The 21,442-nt window shown below is 40.1% G+C and overlaps 1 protein-coding gene across 13 annotated transcripts in view; it reads left to right on the forward strand.

The window, feature by feature from the left end:
• The window catches only part of SGCD (sarcoglycan delta), a 543,191-nt gene that overhangs the window by 270,698 nt on the left and 251,051 nt on the right, over positions 1 to 21,442 (forward strand). Inside the window, exon 1 of one of the 13 annotated variants that reach the window (XM_072023524.1) lies at positions 19,868 to 20,007. The exons of 11 other annotated variants lie outside the window; for them this stretch is intronic. The gene's annotated coding sequence lies outside the window, so the exon portion shown is untranslated. Of the gene's footprint in view, positions 1 to 19,867; positions 20,022 to 21,442 lie in introns of those variants that run through there. One more of the 13 variants, XM_072023526.1, reaches the window with a different exon arrangement.

A 21,442-nucleotide genomic window follows, 5' to 3' on the forward strand; every position in this document is an offset into this window, starting at 1 on the left:
ATGAAACAACGCACATACCCAGGGCATGGTTGCTGCTCAGTCAGTTGTTTCCTAAACTGACAGTTGTTTTAAGATAAAAGATGTTTTTATTTCACTGAAACCCTTTTTCTCCAGGCCCAAAAGAGCCTGAAAAATATTATCTCATGGAAAAATACCTTTGGGTATGCGTGTAGGAAAAGGTGAGCGTGTTCTGCAATGTTAGCAGGATCTATGTGTACCTCAGTCTCCTTTCTGAATGCTGGTTATGAAGGAGAAAAACTGGCTTGAAATGCAAAGGATGCGAACAACTGCAGGATGTATCTGAAACGGTGCAAAGTGGCCCGTCGTGAACTGAGCGCAGTGATGGTGCCTGGGGGAGGCACTTCAGCCCCGCTCAGCAGCTGAAGGGACATAAATGTTACATGTCGACTTTTAATGAGTTCTCATCAGTTGCATGTACAATGAGGGCTGTATAGCCTGTTGTTACAGGGTTTTCTTACACATTATGGAGAGACAGTAGATCCCACATTTGCTCCTGTTAGACCTGGCCAAACACCTTCACCTGCAAGCCTGGAAGGACTGAGGCTTGCTGGGTGCTGCAAGAGAGCTCTGCAGTGCTCAGAGAATACTAAGCAGGGAGTATCCAAGGTCAAGCAAACATAGGAAAATAAAAAAGAATACTGAGCAGGCAGTAAATATTGCACTGGGGAGGCTTCTGTTCTCATCCCGTAAATTTATGGCCTCGGTGCATGCTCTTCCTGACTCTCTCACATCACTGCTGTCCGGACCTGTCTAGGTGTTGTGTCCTGCCTCTTTTCATTGTTTAGAGTACATGCCAGCATAGTACAAGTGCCATTCTGTGACACCTTTAAAAAAAAAAAAAAAACAACAAACAGAATTGCTTCTCTTTTCCCTCTGCTGTTGTTAGGCATTCCTGACACTCTAATGGTGTCCTTGCTCCTAAAGGGTGCTTTGTAGTTCCCAATTCCCTTCCACAAACACCTAGAGGTGCTGTCCTCAGGATTCCCAGAGATATTTGGATACTGCCATCTTCTGCTGTGCTCTCCTTTTGGGCAGTTGAATGGTGAGCAATACAGTATGGGTATTGCTGCTAATTCTTGTTGGGGTTCATCTTGTCTGGCCTAAGCTGTGTATGACTTGAAGTTCATCCTAAACTACTTGTGAAGGCTTCCCCTACAATGAACGGGTAGAGATGGTTATGGATGCTTCTTGTGTTGAACGCTTGTCTCTTTTCTCTCTTTTTTTGTACTGCATCTGTTTAAAATTTGTAAGGATTTGGTGTCTTATGATCCACCTCATTTTACGGAAGCAAGCTGTGCCCAACAGCTGTGGTAGTCTCAGGACGTGCAGGGTTGTAAGCTGGCTTCCCCTGAGGCTGGGCTGAGCCCATGGGGAGATGGCTCCAACATCAAGGGGTCCCTACCTTCCTTTCCAGGTGAAGCAGCATTTAATTGGCTTTACCTTCTCTAGCAAAATACAGAGCAAAATTCAGATTAAATTTAAACCAAAAAGTCCATCTTAAAACAAGATCGCTCCACCAACTTTTTGCATAACAATGCTTAAGGCAGTGTTATAATATTCTTGCTTTGTTGAGGGGGGTGCTCTAGTGAAGACTGGAAGAACATAAAGCAAATTGTTTCTATAAAGCAGTTACTGAAGCAGATGAGCAAGATTTTTCTTGTGCTTGGACTGTTTGTTGCATAGGTTTTGCATGTGTCTTTGTTTTCAGGACGTCACATCTTAGCTGATTACTCCTCTTTTTTCATAATACCTTGTGTTTGGATAAAACTGCTTTTTTTTTTTTTCGTTGTTGTTCTTTGTTCTTCCTTTTTTTCCTTTGGATTAACAAAAAATCACTGTTTGTTGGGTGATAGAAGAGGTTTTATTTTTCCATGTTGAAAATCACCACCAGCTGTTTAAATGAAAAATCTGTTTTGTAAGAAAACAGAACAAAACAAAAATTACCGGTAGCTAAAAAGTACTCGCAGCATCTGTTGTTTAACTGTATCCATGTTGCAATTAACAACAAACCATAAAAACATATCAGCATTCAACTCCATTAATTTTATTTTTTTTTTCATATTGTGTTATTATTCTTTCAAGCAGGCTTTGTAAAAGTACAAGATGACATTAATAATGCTGAATGAATGTAGAGCAAACTATGTAAGCTTATTATAGTCCTCCGTGAAGTCTATCAAAGATCTATAATTTTTTAAAACGTAAACAAATTAATGCAAAGTTGCACCAGGAAAATGTCTATAAGCATGGATTGCCCACACCTGTTCAGCCATGTCTAGATTCATTGCTCATGTTTTGTGTTCAAGACTACTTCCTAACTCCCTCCTGTCATGATGTTCAATTTGGAATCTGTATTATTACTGTTTTCATATTTCTTACTCACATATTGCAAGAGAGATCTGGAGATATTGCCCAATATGAAGACATACCTTCTTTGAGTTATTACAATATTCTATCAGCTTCTGAGTTTATTTCTAACTTTGTTTCAGCTTGGTGTAAGGTGGCATAAGATTGATTTAAAATAATTGAGACAGCTTTGTGGGTCATGTTTGAAAGAGGTGCACGATGAGTGCCCCAGGTATGGTCTTGGCAGTTCATAGTTCAATGCACTATATACACTGCTGGTTAAAGGTGTGTGATTTAAAATCAGGCTGTGGGGCTAGAGGCTGGGTGCCTGCTCTGCAGGGAGTGATGCCCCAAAGGAGCTGCTGGTGCTCTCTGAGACAGGTAATCCCTTGTTACCCCTTGACAGCGTTTCCGACCCCTTTGGTCAGAGGTTCAAGAGCATGACTACAAGCACATGGGTCTGCCTAGTCTCTAAGTGCCCACACAGCCTCTGGCAGTAATTTAGCTAATTGGCTTAAATTTAACATCTGAACTTGCATGAACCCCTGAGTGCAGGTGGAGTCTGGGGCTCCCAGCCTTACACTGCCTGCTTATACCAGTGTATGCGAGGTCTGACTGACACAAATGTTCCTAATTTGTAAAGCAGAAAGGGATCAGACACTTCCACTAGCAAATAGTTGGTTTAAGTCAGAGGTGTTTGCCTTGTGTGTACAAATACCCTACCCACATACATGATACATCAAATGCAGACACTCTAACTGGTACTGCAGTTTGTGCTGTTCCTTTGTAGCTGTTGGGGGAAGGAGATGTCGTAGGTTCTTTGTTTTTTACTTTTTTTTTTCTGTGTGGTGGGAAGAAAAGATGGCATGTAATGTATCCATGTCTCTGGCTTCCACAGTATTAAGTGTAAGGTCTGTATATAAATGCAGCTAATGAAATTGGGGACCGTGTGGCCTCAAACCATTTAAAATAATGGCATGAGCAATCTCACTCCATTACGTTTGAGTGGAAGCGGTTCACACTAGAGCCCTGGTTCCCTGAGGATCCAGGTAGCCCTGATTGAATCTTACCCACAAAATGGACAGTGAAGACAAGTTTGTTGCACGGCAGATGACAGATCTGACTCAACAGAAAATGCAGTGCTAAGGGGGAGGGTTGCCTTGAGCCCATAAATACATTTTCATTTCTTTTCCTTTCTGTGCTCTCTCTCAAGCCCTGCAACAAAGACTTGTGCCCAGGGTTGGTTTCCTGGAAGCCCTGAGGTACAGCACCTACTGGGGGTTCTGGCAGGGTTCTGCTGGGTGCTGCTGCTCTGCTCTGCTCTTCGGTGCAGCATCTCTCGGTTTTCATCCTTCCAGCATATACAAGTCAGTGCAAGCAGTTAAATCAGGGGGTGGTTCTCCAGCATTAAAAGCTCTGTCTTGTCTTGTAGTGTATTTTTATCTCAAGACTTATTTAAATATGTTGGGATTTTCTTGACTTCTGTGAAGTACCAGGAGGTCTTACTAGCAAGGGGATGGCCACGTGCTGGCCTGGTTGCTCTTAGAGTGAGCTTGCTTTTTATCCTATTGCAATGTCTTTTAAAGTACAGAAGTTGTAGGGAGGCACTAGACAAATTGGCTTTGGCATAGATTAAAGAGCTGTTTTTCTTTGCTAAAATCTGCACTTGTGGAGCAGTGCCTATCACTGGTGGGTGCGTTATTTTCTGGGGGAGGCCTTCCCTTTGTGACCATTTAGCAAGCAGCGCTTATTTATGCACCGATACCGGTCATTTACTGTCTGGATGAGGGTCCTGAAAATACACGATGTTCCTGCGCTCAGTTGAAGATTCGCTGTGAATTTTAAGCCTACTTTCCTTTCCTGCAGAAGAAGTAGTTGGACAGTATTTCTGCATTCTGGGAAAGTTGCTGTGCATCACACAGCAATGTAATACGTCCCATTTCTTTCAGAAGAAAAATAAATGCTCCCAGCAAAGACCTGTAATATTTAAATATAAATACATCTGACAAAAGTGCAACTGCATGCATATCAGGACAGGACAGTGCTCAACTATAATCAGGAAGACTGGCTAGGAGAAACAAGACTCACAATTAAGTAGAACGCTACAGAAAGCAGCTTGCAGGCTGCCGGCCTGTATCAAAAGGAAACAGGACTTCTGCAAGACAAATAGCGGTTCACAAATGCTTATCTAGCAAAAGCACATTGAACAAAATAAACTTGACTCTTCACAGTGAACATTTCATGCTGATGAGAAAACTCGGTGACGTCTTCAAAGATGGTAAATAGTGGAACAGAGGGAAAATTGGGAGGGAGAGAGGAGCAAAGCTGGAGATGCAGATCTGGAAGAGAAGCAAAACACTGCACAGCAATGAGAATGCAGCTTCACCATGAACCCTTCACCCCTGGTCCATCCCAGCCTGGACTGGGATTGTGGATGGGCAGGGTGTGATGTGGGAAGCACTGGAGTGGAGAAGCAAGGTGCATCCTGCTGGACCTGAGTCTCCCTGGATGCACAGGATCCTCCTGTTCTGTCTCATCATCATTGGTGCTTTGTGTTTTCTGTAGTGACACAGGGAAAGGCAGGCTCAGCCTTCAGGAAAGCTGTGGCGGTTGTTATATATTGTTTTCAAAAAAAAACTTGTGTTCGCCAGAGTTCAATCTGAGTGGCTTTTGTATGCAGCTTTTCCCAGCCTTCCCACAGCTTCACAGGAATATAATGATTTTATCAGAATAAGTATTGCAAATCTGAGGAATCAAGATTTAAGCTTAAACCTTAGAATTAAGTATAAAAGATTTAAGTGTAAACCAGACCTCAACTAGAAGGTTATTTTGCTGTACAGTTCTGTCATATTGGGGAATTCATTTATCAGAAGCGCAAAGAGGAGGTAGGTGCTTCTCTCTTATGTGGCTTAGAAATGCACTGTGACTGTCAATATGAATGGAATGGTGCTTCTGAATTTCCTGAGACTGGGCTGTGATGCATTTTTTTTAGAACTACTAAAGGCCTCCAGCTTCTATGTGTTTTATTGGAACTGGATTGTGAAAAGTGTCCCACAGACACGGATCTCAAAGCTTTCAGCCCTGAGAATCATTCTGCAAGTTTGGGAAGGGAAAGAAAAGCAGCACTTGGAAAAAATGATATTCTGCATGTAAATGACGTAGTTATAGGTTAAGTTAGGGAGGAGTGCTCACTGAGATGAAAACAAAAATCCTTACATAGAAAATGCTATATATCATTGTACGGAGACCATTACATTTGTATGCCATTTAAAAAATGTGATGTTTTAAGTGCATAATGGCAAATTATCTCATGCTTTTATATCAGTTTTGCCAAGGTAAATGCAGTTAAACCCAGTGAAGTACAATATTTGTCCTAGTGTTAGATGGTTGGTTCACTTAATAATGGCTACAATGAAGAACTCATTTCTCTTCTCAATTTGTTTCCAGTTCAGTTTCCTTTGGCTTTGAAGAAGTGATGGCTTGCTGCTGGTTTGGGGGATCACTTAGTATTTCTGTCTTGAGAGGCACGGCAAAACTCTGGGTAGTACAAAGACTCTTGAGGCTGTGATTCACCCTCTCAGACCATATTAGGATTTGGATTTCAGTTGTGTTAAGGACAGTGATCATATGTAAAGCACGTTTCTCAGTTGTTTCTAAGTTTGGTGTGGCTCACATCTGTGTTCTTCATTCAAAACTCCTCTGACTGCAGGCTAATAATGACTGCAGGCTAATAATTTTTAAAGGGATGCAGACATAAGTCAGAATCTCCATAAACCGTCACTGTCAGAAGATTTGTAGTATTTAGGACACCATGACACTGAATGCACTTGTGCACTCTGAAAAACTTAGTCATTTTGTGTTCTTCAGGGCAGTTCCTTCTCTCAGTTGGGCAGGAAATCTTAATTAAAAAATACTCCTTAGAACAGGAAAACACATTGTACCGGCACACCTGAGAAAGTGGTCCCTGTGGGATCCCCCTCCAGATGGCAGGAGCTGGGGGCTCAGCACTGCTGCAGAGGGGCTGGATGAACGAAGCCGTGAATTCCTTTTGATGGGGCAGAGGTGAAGTTGTGCTTTAATTCAAGGTTTCCAAAACTGGAGGAAAAAGAATCATAGAATCATAGAGTTGGAAGAGACCCATAAGGATCCCCTCAGGTCCTGTCGCTGTCCCCAGAGAGCAGAGCTCAGCGCCTGCCCCTCCGCTCCCCTCGTGAGGGGGCTGCAGGCCACCATGAGGCCTCCCCTCAGCCTGCTCTGCTCTGGGCTGAACAAACCCAGGGACCTCAGCTGCTCCTCACTCTCCAGACCCTTCACTATCTTTGCAGTTCTCCTTTGGATGCTCACTAATAGTTTTCTGTCCTTTTTAGATTGTAGCATCCAAAGCAGCACACAATACTGGAGATGAGGCCACAGCAGGCTGAGCAGGGGCAGCATTGCATTTGCTGTCTTTCAGGTGGATGTGCCTTTCAAGCTGCCCATCGTGTTTTTTGGTTTTCCCATTTTCCTCCTGTTTCAGTACTTGGTTTCTGATCTTCCATCCTTCCATCCACAGCACTTGCTTTATTTCAATCTTCTTGACAGAACCCTCTTATCTGTTCTTAGCAAGCCCCATTTAACCCAGTCTGCCTTGAGCAGATTTGTATTTCTGCCTTCTGATGTCTCCCCGTGGCAAGCTGGGAGCAGGACCCTCTGTCCAATGGAACTATACTTTGATATTTTTAGACTCTTGCATTTTAGGGTTTCTGTTCTTCTGGAAATATAAAACAGGTGTGGTTCTATGATTCTGTGAAACTCAGTTGTTTCTCAGTCCACTTTTCCTCCATACCAAGTCCTGACCTCCATCGATCCAAGCTCTTCCTTTTATTTTTCTAGTAAAATATGTTTATTATTATTTATTATTAATATTGTATAAGTCACAGAGGCACAGGAAGAGGAACTGAATGGCATGTTGTTGTTGAAAGTTTCCGGGTAAGAAATTTCCTTGCATAATAGAGCTTCTCCCACAGAGACTAAGAAGCATCCGTGATTGACGGTTTAATCTCGGAGGCATTAGACTCCTACTATAAACAGCAGAGAACAAGATGCATCAGCTAAATGCGAGTTCAGTCTCAAAGAGATTACAGTGCAGGTGAACAGCAGGTAACAGCAGGTGGTTTTTACAGGAGAAGGCGTTTTCCAAAGTGCCGCAGCGGGTGGAGGTGTTCGGGAGGTGACTGGGATGCCGAGGAGAGGAGCAGCCCCTGGAGCAGAGCTGGGCTCACCCTGCAAACTCCCATCCCCTTAGAGGGTTTGTTTTCAAGTATTTGAAATATTTCCACGTAGTGTGAAGAGAAGAGCTTTTTACCCACCTCAGGCGTTTTCTTTTCAAAAGCCGCTTTTGTCAAAGTGTGTCTTGGCTCTTGCATTGGTGAGTCTTTTTTTTCATGTACCCCTACCTGTGCTGGCCAAGGTTTGCAGCAGAACATGGGGCAGAGGGCAGGTGCAGGAGCTGCATTTTGCCTTTGGTAGCACGCTCAGGATCTGTCTGTGGTCTTGTGCCTCCGACTGAATTTGCCCCCTCTGTTTTTAAGACCAGGCTGGCCACCAGCTTCATGGGAATATTTAGAGCGATTGGTAGAAAATGATTTTATAGCAGTGAATTATTGAAGGGCTGGTGGCCAGCAGCCTCTGTCTGAAGCCTCTCTTTTGGAGCATGTGAAGATTTATGGATAGATTTAGTAAGTGCTGAAGCACATTGTTGAGTGGTGGTTCAGCTGACTTAGCTGCCAGTGTACACCTCAGAGTTTAAGATCTTTTTTAGCAACTGAAAAGTATTCGTGGGGGAGCTTGGAGTAGTCAGAATGTGGTGGGGGTTTTGTTTCTTGTTTGTCTTTTTAAGCTTGCTGAAAATACTGAAAAGGAAATGAAATTGGATAGAGCATTCACATTTTCATTCTTTCATTATTTTTTCAACATATATTAGGAGGAAGAGACTGTTTAGTTTCTTTTTTGTCTACTCCCTTGTGGCTGAATCCTTCACAGCAAAGAAATGCACTTTCTTTTCTAATTCTAATCCTTGATATGTGCCTTTGAATGATAATTTCCATGCTTTCCTGCTAAATACATATTTTTTCTTTTCAGAGGGCCTTGGAATGCTATTTTAAAATAAAATTGAAATTCCATCTTTGTGTAATTAAAATGTGTGAAGTCAGAAGGAAATCAGATAGGATTAACAAACCTGGCATGTTATTTCCTCTTTTCTTCCTTGTAGGTATTAAAAATAAATAAATAAATAAAAAGCCCAAACAAAACAGCCATGGAAAGCAAGGTGTCTGAGGCAGCAAGGGATAAAGACTTTAATATCTAATATAAATAAAGGAGATTTTTTCCCTCTAACAACATGAAGAGGTCACTCAGACCCTGGCACTTGAGTTTCCTCGTGCGGTATAGATTTTGAAATTGCAGTGCAATTCCTCACTTTTTAATAAGCAGAAAATTGCATGAGAACTTTGACAAATTAGCATCCCTATCCAGTGACCTACCTAAGGGTGAAAAAGGAGGAAAAAAGCATGAGAGTAGGATGATTAATTGGATGAAACATTATACCATAAAAAGCAACATGAAGTCCTGTTTAAAGCATGTCTCAACTGGTAGAATCCACATCTTTTGTTTACGGTGCTTCAGATTGCTGCAATCCATCAAAAGGTACGCAGAGGTCTGCTCTTCAGTTCTTGGTGTGTCCCAGTGCTTAGTTCCTTTCAGTGTTAACATAAATATTAGCTATAAGGAAGCAGGCAGGCTTTAAATTTCTCTTCATTCCAGACAAAGCATATAATTAGCTTAAGTTTATCCTTTCCTAAGGGAGAAATACTGCAGTTGGTCTTTTGTTACTCTTCCTCATTACCAGTGTTTGACCAGAGTAACGTGCTGTGGCCCAACAGTGATGCGATGCTTTGCATCTGTGATACTCTGCATATTCGAAGGCTGCTAGAAATAATATCCTATTTTTGTCCTAATGTGACTAGAATAATAGCACTTTTTTAAAGAAACCATTTTGATATTATGAATACAAACTCCACATTTTTTTTTTTTAACAGACTAAGCTGTTGAAGCTGGGTCAGTACAAAAGCATCTTTCCCTCCCAAGCAGCACAGGGACTTCAGTGTCTTCAAGAAGCACATCTTGGGATACTTTAGTACATCACAGGGATTGAACAGATGGATTAGAACAAATTGCATCCTCCTATGGTTCCTAAATTCATGGTGGTGTAGTAGGACAGTACAAAATTCCTCATTTTATGATGATTAAAAACTGGTAAATGTTCCCTTCCATTTAGCCTCAGGTCCCTAACCAGGGAGGCCAGGGCTCCCTGTGTGCCTTGTACCCCTAAAATGCAGATTAAATAGATTAAGAATTTCTCTGCTCAGTTGTGTTTGCCTGCAAAATGCATAATTTACATCAGGATTGGGCTACATTTAATCGTTTAACATTTAATCTTGTTAGTCATGTGATTTAAACATGGTTTATGCATGTGAAAACAAGGAAAAAAGGTCTTGAACTTGTAGAGAAATATGAGCTTGCTGCAATTCAAATAATAGAGGGTACTTATTGTATCATGTCTATTCCCAATTTTCTTCAAAGTACTGTTTCTCATTGTTCCTTTTGTTGTTTTGGTGGCATAATGGCATAGCTGGGAGCTGTAATTCTCAACATTTTCTTTCAGAGCAAACTATACAAACATGCTATGGATGTTTAGACGTACTGTTTCAAGGTAGCTTTGACAGCAAGTTGTTGTTCCAGTATCCACTGAGACGTTGGCAGGAGACTGGCTGGGGAATGGGGCAGAGATAGAGAGGAGTGGTGCAGAAATGCACGAAACTGAGGAGTGCTTTTCAGCCCACGGCTGCTTCTCCCAGGGGATACAAAACTGTATGTTGCTCTGCTTCACTGCAAAATAAGCTATACTGTAAAATATAAAGATTAGTTTAAAAGTACTTTGACAAATTAGAAAATTGGTTTAAAAATAGGGGGAAATTTGGGGGAAAAAAAAAAAAGCATTGCTTGTTTTCAGTTTCTCATCAAAGGCGTGAAACAAAACAAGCAGTGGCACATCTCCAGATCTGTACTAGTTATTTTTCTCTTCAGTCCTTCAGGACCAAATCAACAAAACACTTATTTACTTGTTCTCCAACTTTACCCCAAGTTGGCTAAACCCTAGAGTAGACACACTAGAAACTTAAGTGTATTCTCTGGTCTTCATTCTTCTCTTTAATATGCTTTTTCTTTATTTTTTTCCTGTTTAGCCTCTGCCTGCCTTGGCTGCTATCAGCACATAATGCTGAGAGTATATAGGTACTTGTGCTCCTACACTGCCAAAGAACTGCATTTCCTCTTCTCCCTTTATTTTCATATACCCCTGTATCAAATCGCTTAACTTAATCCTTAAATAAATGTATTCAATCGTTATATAAATTAGTATAACACATTTCACTCCTTTGTGCATCCTGAGGTACAGAAGTGGACTCCGGGTAATACTGGATAAAGCCACATGTGTAAATTAAACATTTGTCTGGGTACATTACAAGCATTATTTGAATCTGTGAGCAAAGGAGGTTGAGGTTTGTTATTGTAACTGGAATGAGCTAAAGCAAAGTGAAACCCCCAGTTCCCACCAGGGATTTGAGAGGCATCTACTTCTGCAGCTTTAAGCAGTTTGAAATACATCTTTATTTTTTTTAGCTGAATTCAGCCCTGAGGGCAAATGAGTGGCAGCCAAATTAACGTGATAGTCTCTAAAGGCTCTGAATAGATTTCATATCCTCTTCTGAAAGATCCGTGCAACAGCATTTATCTGGAGGACAATAGTGGTGAGAGTTTTGGTAGGAAAAAAAGAGTATATTTTCAGTAGAAGACTTTTTTTTTTTTTTTAAATATGTATTCACTTGAGTAATAAAATTACTTGATTTGAATAATAGTGTTTTCTATAAGAACAGTAGTTAAGTACTGACAAAACTGTTAACAGTAGTTCTTTTGTTGGGGACAAATGAAACATGCTGCTGTTAGCACTGAAACTTGCAGCTGAAGCAGGGGAATTAACTTTCTTCTGAGGGGAAGACTGTCCCTCCCCTGTGCACCCATCCTGGGCAGGGTGAGGAGCATGGTGATTGTTGGATTCTCATCCTTCGGGCTGGCTGATGAATTGTCTGAAGATCTGCCATTTAATTCTGCTTTACTGGTTGGTTATAGGGCTAAGGCAAACAGCATCCATGATTTCAGGCTGTGGACTGAGGTACCGATTGCATACAGGCTGTTCTGAATCTGTTATTTTCAGAATTTCACTGCAATTAAGCTCTCAAGTGCTTAATGAGATGCAGGTAGAGAATATCTAGTATTTTTGATGATACTGAAGGATGCTGAAAAGCTGCAGAAGGAGTTAAGGGAAAGGGCAGCTTATTCTTGATGAGGACAGAGTGGCTGGTGAGGGAACACAGCCATGTCTCTTCGTGGGGTCGATACCAGTCCTCATTTGTTCCCCTTAGCACTGCCCAGCATTTCTGTATGACATGGGTTAAATGCCTGGGAAAATGTGACACACAAAATCTATCCTTAAAGATGAAATAGCTGATTCTTTTCTTCAAGGGATTTGTGAGGAAAAAAAAAAAAATCTGTTAAAGATGATGAGGTGCTTATCAGTGCTACAGGATTGGGGCCAATAATACCCCAAAATAGGGAGGTTGTGATGTGCCTGGAGCAGGAGGTGGAAGGTGGCTTTTGTAGCGAGCTGAAATTTGTGTGTAAGAAGTTTGTATCTACGCAACCAAGACAAAATTGCTGCCCCTCTTTCCTGCCTAAACTGTTCCCGCACAAGACAACTGAAACAGAAGGAAACAGCTTCTTAAACTCTACCCTGTTTCTTTATCTCAGAATAAAATAAAGCACTGAGGTATGCAGACTGTCCTGGGCAGTCAGTTATACCTACACCGGCAATCTCAGTGGTGCAGAGGAGCCAATCTTTCTCCATGAGAAATCTGAGTGTTAATAATTTCTGGCAAGTGTTGTGCTGAAGCAGACAATTTTGTAACGCCAGCCAGGTGTGCTGAGAAGTTACACTGGGCAGTGCAAGGAAAACACTTCATTCACGTTTGAATTCCTCGCCTCTTTGCAGCCTCCCAGGGCAGTGGTGTGATCCAGGGCAGAGCTGTTTCACACGGCTGCTTTCCTGTGGAAATGCCTCCAGCACTGTTCTGGTACATGGGGGATGTTTATTTTTGTGAGAATACCCCCTGGGCTGTCGAGTTTCTTTTTTTTTTTTTTTTTTTTTTTTTTTCCATTTCTTTTCCTTTCATTCTTTTTCCATTTTTCCTTTTTTTTTTTTTTTTTTTCTTATTGTTTCTCCTTTAAGTGAATGAAAATGATTAAAATAACCATAAAGATAACCACCCTTAATCCTGTCTAATGATGGCTTGTATATGGTCCCCTAACATCAATAGATGGATGTCAACTGTAGGCTAGGAGTATTTGAACGGGGTGTCTCAAATGTAAGTTTGTTTGCCTAAATGTAAGCCCAGATTGTTATATTTTGTTAAGTTATATTTGAAAAGAGACTCTTTTTCCCTTTACCTATAATATTTCTATATATGTTTTTTCTCCATGATATTTTAAGGCTATTTTGTAAATGTAGGTTAGAAATTTGGTTGACTGAAAAAAAAAAAAGTTATATTTTATTTTAAATATGCATATATACATAATAATATTATAATTTATGTATTATAATTTAGGAAAGGGAAAGCAACATGGGCTAAAAAATCCAATATTTCCTCGTGTTGTCTTTCAGTTTAGAAAAAATGGGTATTTTATAGTTATGAATAAATCTCGCACAAATATTGGCTGTTGCCTGATCCCCAGCGGGATTTCTTGAATGTGGTTGCTTGTGCCACAGAAGGATCTTTCATCCCTGGCAGACATGAGGTGTGTGAGAAATTAGTATCTGTGCTATGAAAATGTTATTTAATATATTGTTTGAATCTAGGAAGACCTTTTCCTATTCTTTAGGGATGATGTCTTAGAGATCTACCGTATTGATTTGCCTCTTAAGTCTAAGCTACTCTGGGGTAAGCGCATGTGTGTGGGCTCTGGGATAACAAGCAGTTGTATCCCAGTTAATCCATAGTATCTGCCCACAGGTAAATACAAGGTAATTCAAGGCTGCTTGGCTTAGCGTTCTGAAAATATTTGTAATCATAAATATTTTTTTGATATCAGTAAAGTTCTTCTAGGCTGAATAACTCCACGCGTTTATGGAACTGTTTCAGATTTCCATTGTGTTGCATGAGTAGGATATAAACGCCCAATGAAGGGGGTTTAATCTTTTATGTCCTGATGCAAAGTCTACTTTTGCAACACGTATTCTTGAAAATTGTTGAAATTGGTAGAATAGTTCTCTTCTTAAATTATAATATATTCTGAGCAGTGAAATCAATGTAGTGCTGTTCAATGCTGTGTAAATATTTGTTTATAAATAAAATAGTCCTTTTAAACAAACAGCTCTGAGGAGAATAGATTTTTTGTTGTGCAAAAATTATGCATGTAGTAGATTTCAGCTACCACTTTAGCAATACGTTCACGTTTTAATTTTATTTGCACTGTACTGTATTCATACAAGGCAGCAATGGTAGAGGAAGGATTTCTCCCTACTTGAAAACAACAGTTTAAATGCTTAAAGGTATCTTGCTGGTGACACTTCTCCTCTTTTTCTCTTTTTCTCTTTTTCTAATGGATCTGTCATTAATACTATTGTCCAGCTTTCGGAAAGACAGTGTTACAATTCATTTTTCATGAAGAGGTTTCTAATAAACTTTGAAAAGCTTCAAAGTGATTAGATCAAAATTCCCTAAGAAAATGAATATTCTTTCACAGCTAACTTAATTTTTTAAAACTAATGAGATGTCTGGATGCACTGTGCTTAAAATGGATACCCTTCAGATATCTAGAATTTATCAGCATTTATATTTAATATGATACTTAATTTTTATTTCCCTCTTTTTATTTAGAACAAAAGTGAAAGTGACACATTGCTGTAATATTTCCAAACTACTGCATTATTCTTGTTAGGTGGTTGGGTGCTATATATCTTCTGTGGCAATTTTGAATAACTGTTGTTAATGACTTAAATTAGGAAGAGTTTTCCCTTTAAAGATGCTAGAAATCAATCTGTGCAACACAAGTACTTTTTGAGAGCAGTGTCCAGCACAAGGTTTGCCCATGCCCAAACAAGATGGTACAAGTGAGTGATGTTTAAACTGAGTTGTTAGGTTCAGTTCTCCACACTATAGTTTCCTGTTGCTCTCACTTTATGCCATACAAGCTGGTAGTGAAATGGCTGTCCTAGGATCTGATACAAGATTTTTTGTTAACATATGGTGGTAGCTTTGGCTGGAATTTGATCAGAATACCAATAGCTGCTGCTGCTGCTGCCAGAAGTGAGGTTGCAGGAATAGCTTCAAGGCAAACACCAAGGGTTGCTCAACAGAGGTGAAGCACAGCACGTCCCAAACACAAAATCCAGTGGCTGTGATGCTTCTCCTACTCTCCTACATATATGTATGTATGTATGTATGTGTATATATATATATATATATATTTTTTTTTTTTTTGTCAGTGTTAAACAATTATTGCTAATACTGAAGATCAGGTCTTAAACATCAGCTTTGATACAATTCCCAGTCTGAAAATGAAGTCTGGGCCTAACCTGGCCATGGAGCTTCTGCTTGCCAGTTAGAAATGAAGTGGATTACTGTTTAGTTAGAAAATCCTGGGATAATGCCATGGTGTTTCTTCTCAAATCCAGGTGAGGAGAATACTGGCATCTGCCTGAGATAGGAAAACAGTTTATGTGGCCATCCAAATGAATCAATTATTAGGAGAATAATTGATTTCGGGTCCAAAGAAGGGCGACGAAGCTGGTGAGGGGCCTGGAGAGCAAGTCCTATGAGGAGCGGCTGAAGGAGCTGGGCTTGTTCAGCCTAGAGAAGAGGAGGCTCAGGGGTGACCTTATTGCTCTGTATAAGTACATTAAAGGAGGCTGTAGAGAGGTGGGGGTTGGCCTGTTCTCCCATGTGCCTGGTGACAGGACGAGGGGGAATGGGCTAAAGTTACGCCAGGGGAGTTTTAGGTTAGATGTTAGGAAGAATTTCTTTACTGAAAGGGTTGTGAGGCACTGGAACGGGCTGCCCAGGGAGGTGGTGGAGTCACCATCCCTGGAAGTCTTCAAAAGACGTTTAGATGTAGAGCTTAGGGATATGGTTTAGTGGGGACTGTTAGTGTTAGGTTAGAGGTTGGACTCGATGATCTTGAGGTCTCTTCCAACCTAGAAATTCTGTGATTCTGTGAGAAAATTTCAATGACCAAAATAAAGAAGAGTATCTGACGTAAAACCAACCTCTGCTTGAAGACATTCCTGCTTCTGCTGCTCCTAGCTGGTAGAAATCCTTACAGATTCATTAGTTTCAATGGGTTGAAATAATTAACATGAGCTGAGATCTAGTCCTTCAGGGCCCCTTAAAATTAAGCTAATTTGAGTATAACTTTTGAGCCAATGACAGCTAAAATTAAAATCCTGCTTTAGGAAGAGTAGACTGGTATTAATTTGTTCATTTTATTCCCATATACCTGTAATACAGTTGTGCATGAATCAGCATATGAGAGTGAATCCCGCAACATTGATTCTTTCTGGAAAGGGGTGCTGGAAATTGGCTAAGAGAAAGTACTGAAATATTAAGTAGTTTTCTAAATATATTGTATCTGAAAGTAAAAATTAGAGTGACAAATGCTGAGGCTGAGAGCCTGACCCTGAGGTATGCAGATGGAACAGAAGGTTTTGTTTTTCTATTTTATTTTATTTTATTTTATTTGTAGAGCAGCATAAGGTGTGAGGCTGTAGCTATGAAATGCTTCTGTTTGATGAAAATCCTTGTGGAAGTCACCAGAATTGGTTTTCCTTTGTATGGGTGTGTTTCATTATCTTGTTCTGACTTTTTGGACATGAATGTAAATTTTATTTCAAGTGTGATGTTTGGAAAACATCTTTTTCAAAAACAAGAAACATCTGTTTCTTTTTTTAAAGAACGACTTTTTTATTTTTATTTAGATAAGCCCAATCGTAAGGTATGTGTTACAGACTACAAGTGATACTGCGAATGGAGGCTTTTGACTAGTACAATATGATGTCTGGCTTTAATTAATTAAATTAACCTTGTAACTGGTTATTAAGACTCTGGTTGCCTTTCTGTGCCTACTAGAATAGCCGTTTTGTTGGTCATATATTTTCTGGTGCCTTGGGGCCATCGCTGATTTGCTCACACTAAGGCACAGCTTCCATTCTGCCTGTCCTTTATCCTTGTTTAGAAACATCCAATTTTTTAATGGGAGCACTTGGCAAGGTGACGGCTGGCACTTGGATCTGCTCCTGGTTCTCCTGGAAATCTCATCTGCCTGGCAAAAGTGCTTTTGTCAAGACAGCCAAGAGATTACCCAGAATTAGTTGAGCTGCCAGATTTGAGGTGAAAAAGAAATGTTTCTCCAGGTCAAAGTCAAGAACCGTTGTCAGGTTTTTCTTGGCTTTCCTATTCTGCATGGGACCTGCTGCTCTTCTGGGCACACCTGGTCGTTTTCACCCAGCTTCTTTTCTTGTGCTGATGTCTGGTGTTTTCTTCACGAGGTACTTTCTGTATCAGGCCTGGGCCCTTGGTATTAAATTGCAATTTGCTGTCAGGAATGTCAGTGTTGGAAAATGGGAAATAGATGGTGGCTGCTCTGAGGCAATGTGACTGTACAGTTTTGCCATGCAGTTGCTGGGGATTGCTGGGGCCAGACCCAGTCTGCTGCAGTTTTGCATTCCCTTGATTCCTCCTAAATGTGGAAGTCACAGCTGACAGCCAAGTTATTTTAAAAGCATGACTCTCCTACCCTTTGTCATGAAATGTTGCTATTCAGGGTACTTTATGCGCTGGTGTAATTATATGAAACTGTATAAATTGGATAGGAGGAGTAGCATCTGTAAGTTTTAATTTCTGACGGGAGTGTTGGAAAAGCTTGACAGTGCGATGGTAATTATCATAACATACAACTGCTTTTATTAAATATATAAGTGTCAACTGAATATTAAAATCACATCATTAAATATGGATCTGCATGTGGTTGCTAACTGCGCTTTTGATCAATTCATATAAACATGATACATGACTCAATTGTATTAAATTTAAGTTAATTTAAAAATTAATCTTCACTTCATTAAATCTGTAATTTTGGCAACATCCCATTTACTGATCGTTGTAGACTCTTTCAAGCAGCCAACACAAATGCTCTTGATTTTTTTTTCTGCTTGTGTTGGGGGGTCTAAATCTTCCATTCCCCTCTGCGATGTGGCCTTTTGTTGCATTCTGAGGCAGGAGGTGTTTTCAGCCTTTTTTTTTCTCCTTTTTTTTTTTTTTTTTTAATCAATTTGACAGCGTAATTTACAGTGTGAAATGTAAAGATGTTGCTCTATGTAGGAGAACTTGTGAATGGCGTAGTGTAGGACCCCTCTGCAGGGATGCACATACCCGGATAACTTTGTCCCAGTGAAAGTGTAAATGGCATTTTCCTGCCATAGTCGATAACGTATTATACCCACATAGCTCTGGGCGCTGGTATTCATCTCTTGTTTGAAGGTTTATGTAAGTTAATTAGATAGTGTTATAAAACACTTTGGCAGATATGGATGATAGTTCTTACTGCTTTTTGAGAGGATGTGTTTGAGAGAAGCACCTTTTTATGTAAAAGCTGGAGAAATAATTTAAAATATATATAGCTAAAACATTGCCGTTAACAGCTGATCTGGCTTTGAATGCATTGTGCTGAGTTACAAGTATGCAAGGATCTTTCATTTTTCTCTTTGAAACATTATTTGTAGAGACTGTATGGCAATCAAGCATCTTCATACTGCTTAGAGAATAAGTGCACAGCTACAGAGATGAAGAAAGCTTTATTATTTCCATCTCCAGTCCTTCAGCCTAGTTGACTTCTGACATGGCTACTGGAAAACCACTGGCATGTTCTCAGCTGAATGTTCCTTTTTCGGAAGCATTACTAAGAGCACTGCAAGTGCTTTTTTTTTTTTGTGTGAGAACCCTAGGTTGAAACTCTATGGGAGGAATTTAGCGAACATTAAAGAAACAGTCATTTAAATTATGGAGAAAAGGCAATAAATCACTGTGCTTGGTATTCATTCTGAACTTCATCTCATTTAGAGACTTTTTCTGTGTTGGCAGAATTAAAATATTAATTTGGTTTTCAATGGATCTCTTTCAGCTTCACTTTATGTTTCTGCCTGAGGTTTTTATAGATTTTGTCACTTTAAAAAATGTATTACTAAGGGCAGGGGTTTAATTATCTGATTTCCTTTTCCATTTAAACTTCCTGACTGAGTTTCATCTAAAGATACTATCTGCAATGTATTTGATTATTGGATGTAGATCAGTCATCTGGAGATATGTGTTGTCTGACACGTGTTGGGGAATGGAGTTCAGAAATGAGGATCTGCTGCCACTCATTTTGAGTTGTTCCACTTGGACTTAGTGATTTGCTCAGGCAAGCAAACCCTCCCCCAGCTGCACTACTGCATCTGCAGGGTGGTCGTGCAGCTGGGCTGGGAAAGGATAGGGGCTTGAGAACAAGAAAGTAGCAGTCAAAACTGACTCCTTTTAAGTGAAATAGATCAAACAGGGTAAAATGTTTCTAGATCTTAAGTCTCCAAAACCAAAAGCACCTGCCAAGGTCATACAGCATTGTCATTATGTGTGGATGGTCTTAGGAAAGGAGGCAGGCAGGATTATACTTAACAAAGAACTTGCCCAAGCAATCCCACAGGTGGTACACTGAGCATATACGTCCTTGCAAACTGTACAATCACTGCATTTCTTGCACAATCAGAAAAGTAACAAAATAGTTTGGCAGAGAGAGGAGCCTCTTCAGTACAGTTTTTGTGGTGCAGCACATAGGCAGTCCTTCTGTCTTGTATAGCCACAAGTAGTCTCTTGCTTTGTAGAAAGTGGCTTCTCATCAGCTAGTGCCAGTTCTTCTAGTTTTCCCCAAAATTAAATTATTTCTTAAACATCTATAGTAATTTTCATCATCATAAAAATCTCCATGGCAGACAAATGCAATGTTCCCTCAAAGGAATTGCACCTGCAGCATGCAACAGAAATGATTGTGAGGTGACGATTAACTAATTGTCTTCAAAGCTTGTTCATGCTATTTTAATAGCCTGCAAGGCCTTTCTTCCAGCATATATAGAGGGTGAAATATCGCCACTTGTGTGTGAGCTGTCAATTGTTGGTGATCCTGCAGCTGCTGCATCTGAGGTCAGAGATGGGAACAGTGCATGAAGAGGGTGGGGAGAAGAGATGAGACATAGAACAATGAAACAATTTTAGCTTAATATAATATAGCAGCAGTAAAGGCTTTAATTATACCAAGCTACTCTCCTTTTGAGGACCATGTGTGGCCTGGGTGCACACCCAGGGTCTGCAGTACAGACTTGGGTTCTGTGCTCCTGACATGAATTGCAGGCATAACACAAGCTTCTTAATGAGTCTTCCTCCACGGGAGCACTTACTCTCCACTTAGGTAATGAACTTTCTGTAAGTAAAAGTGTCATACAATAATTGTGATGCATGATGGGCATGTTTAGATAACCCTCCTATTATTTTAGGAAGTGCAGTACTTGAAAGAAAACTTATCCCAAGGTGTCCCTTAAACTTTTCCTTTGTATTACCCTCTGGATTACTCTCCTATCTCCTTCCTTTGATATGTTAATTCAGTCATTTTCCCTATCAGGGCTCATTTCTCCTGCTTTTTTCTTTTTTTCTTTTTTTAAATGTAATTTAATTTTGTGGAGAGTTAATGCTTATCATCCTTGTTTTACTACTTGAGAATTTTTGTGACCGTTTTTCTTCTTTGAACTGAAAGTCCACATACTTCTCTGACTTATTTTGTTTGTTTACTAGTACATTGTTATTTTTTTAAATCAATAAATCTTCCCAACTTTTCTTTATTCTTCTAAAAGCAACACCACCGATTTTAGTTAGTGTTGTTTGTGTGTTCGAATGCCCTAGCATAATTAAGAAACATATATAATAAAACTCCTGACCAGAAGGTTTTTCAGGTTCTCTTCTAGATATGTACTTGATAACTGTGAGTTATCCTGGTTAGTGTTTCAACTTGACCCCCAGTTTATGAAAACCTTACTCTGGAGGGAAACAAATGCTTGTTGGAACTGCAGAATGATCACAGACTAAAAGCCTGGTGGTGTTAGGTACTCCGGTCTCCAAAAGCATCACCTGTCAGATTTCACCACAACTTATGTAACGTATGAGAGAGAATTTATTTTTCATTATCTACATAGGAAATAAAAATTAACCGATTTACAACCCCTTATTCAAGCCCTTTAAGCAAAAGCTTTAAATATCTACCATTGTCTCAAAAGTTAGACGTCCAGCTGTGCCACCCACACACAGCCTGGATGATGCTGATTCCGCAGAGCTGGGGTTGCCTCATACTGAATTGGAAAAATCTAGCTCTTTATCCTCTTCTTATTCAGCATAAAGCTGATGAAACAGTTTTGTCATTTGTGTTTCAAATTGAGCAGAAGTCATATGGTTTAGCAGGAGCTTAATTATATTTACTGTACAGTTCAGCCAGCTCTTTCACATTTTTTTCTTTCTTTTTTTCCTTTTCTCCCCCTCATGGTACTGCGGAAGCCTGCTGGCAGTACAGCTGAAAATATCACTGCTCAATTCCTTCTCAGCAGACAGTGACCCTATAATTCTGAGCAGATGCACTAATATAGCAGAGCTTCAGTGACCAAAAAGAAAAGGGCAGGAGGAAAGAAAGACCAAAATTAGAAGTTCATTACACATGGCCCTTTTGGTCACTGCAGTGATCTCAGTGAGATGGTGCTATTAGGAGACTCAGGGGGTAAGTTTACAGTGTAGTCACAGCAGTGACTGAAGTAGCATTAGGGCTTTAAATCAGCTTTTGTGAATGCCAGTGCCAGCACGGA

Source organism: Anas platyrhynchos, chromosome 14 (assembly GCF_047663525.1).
Source record: "Anas platyrhynchos isolate ZD024472 breed Pekin duck chromosome 14, IASCAAS_PekinDuck_T2T, whole genome shotgun sequence".
Classification (NCBI taxonomy): domain Eukaryota; kingdom Metazoa; phylum Chordata; class Aves; order Anseriformes; family Anatidae; genus Anas; species Anas platyrhynchos.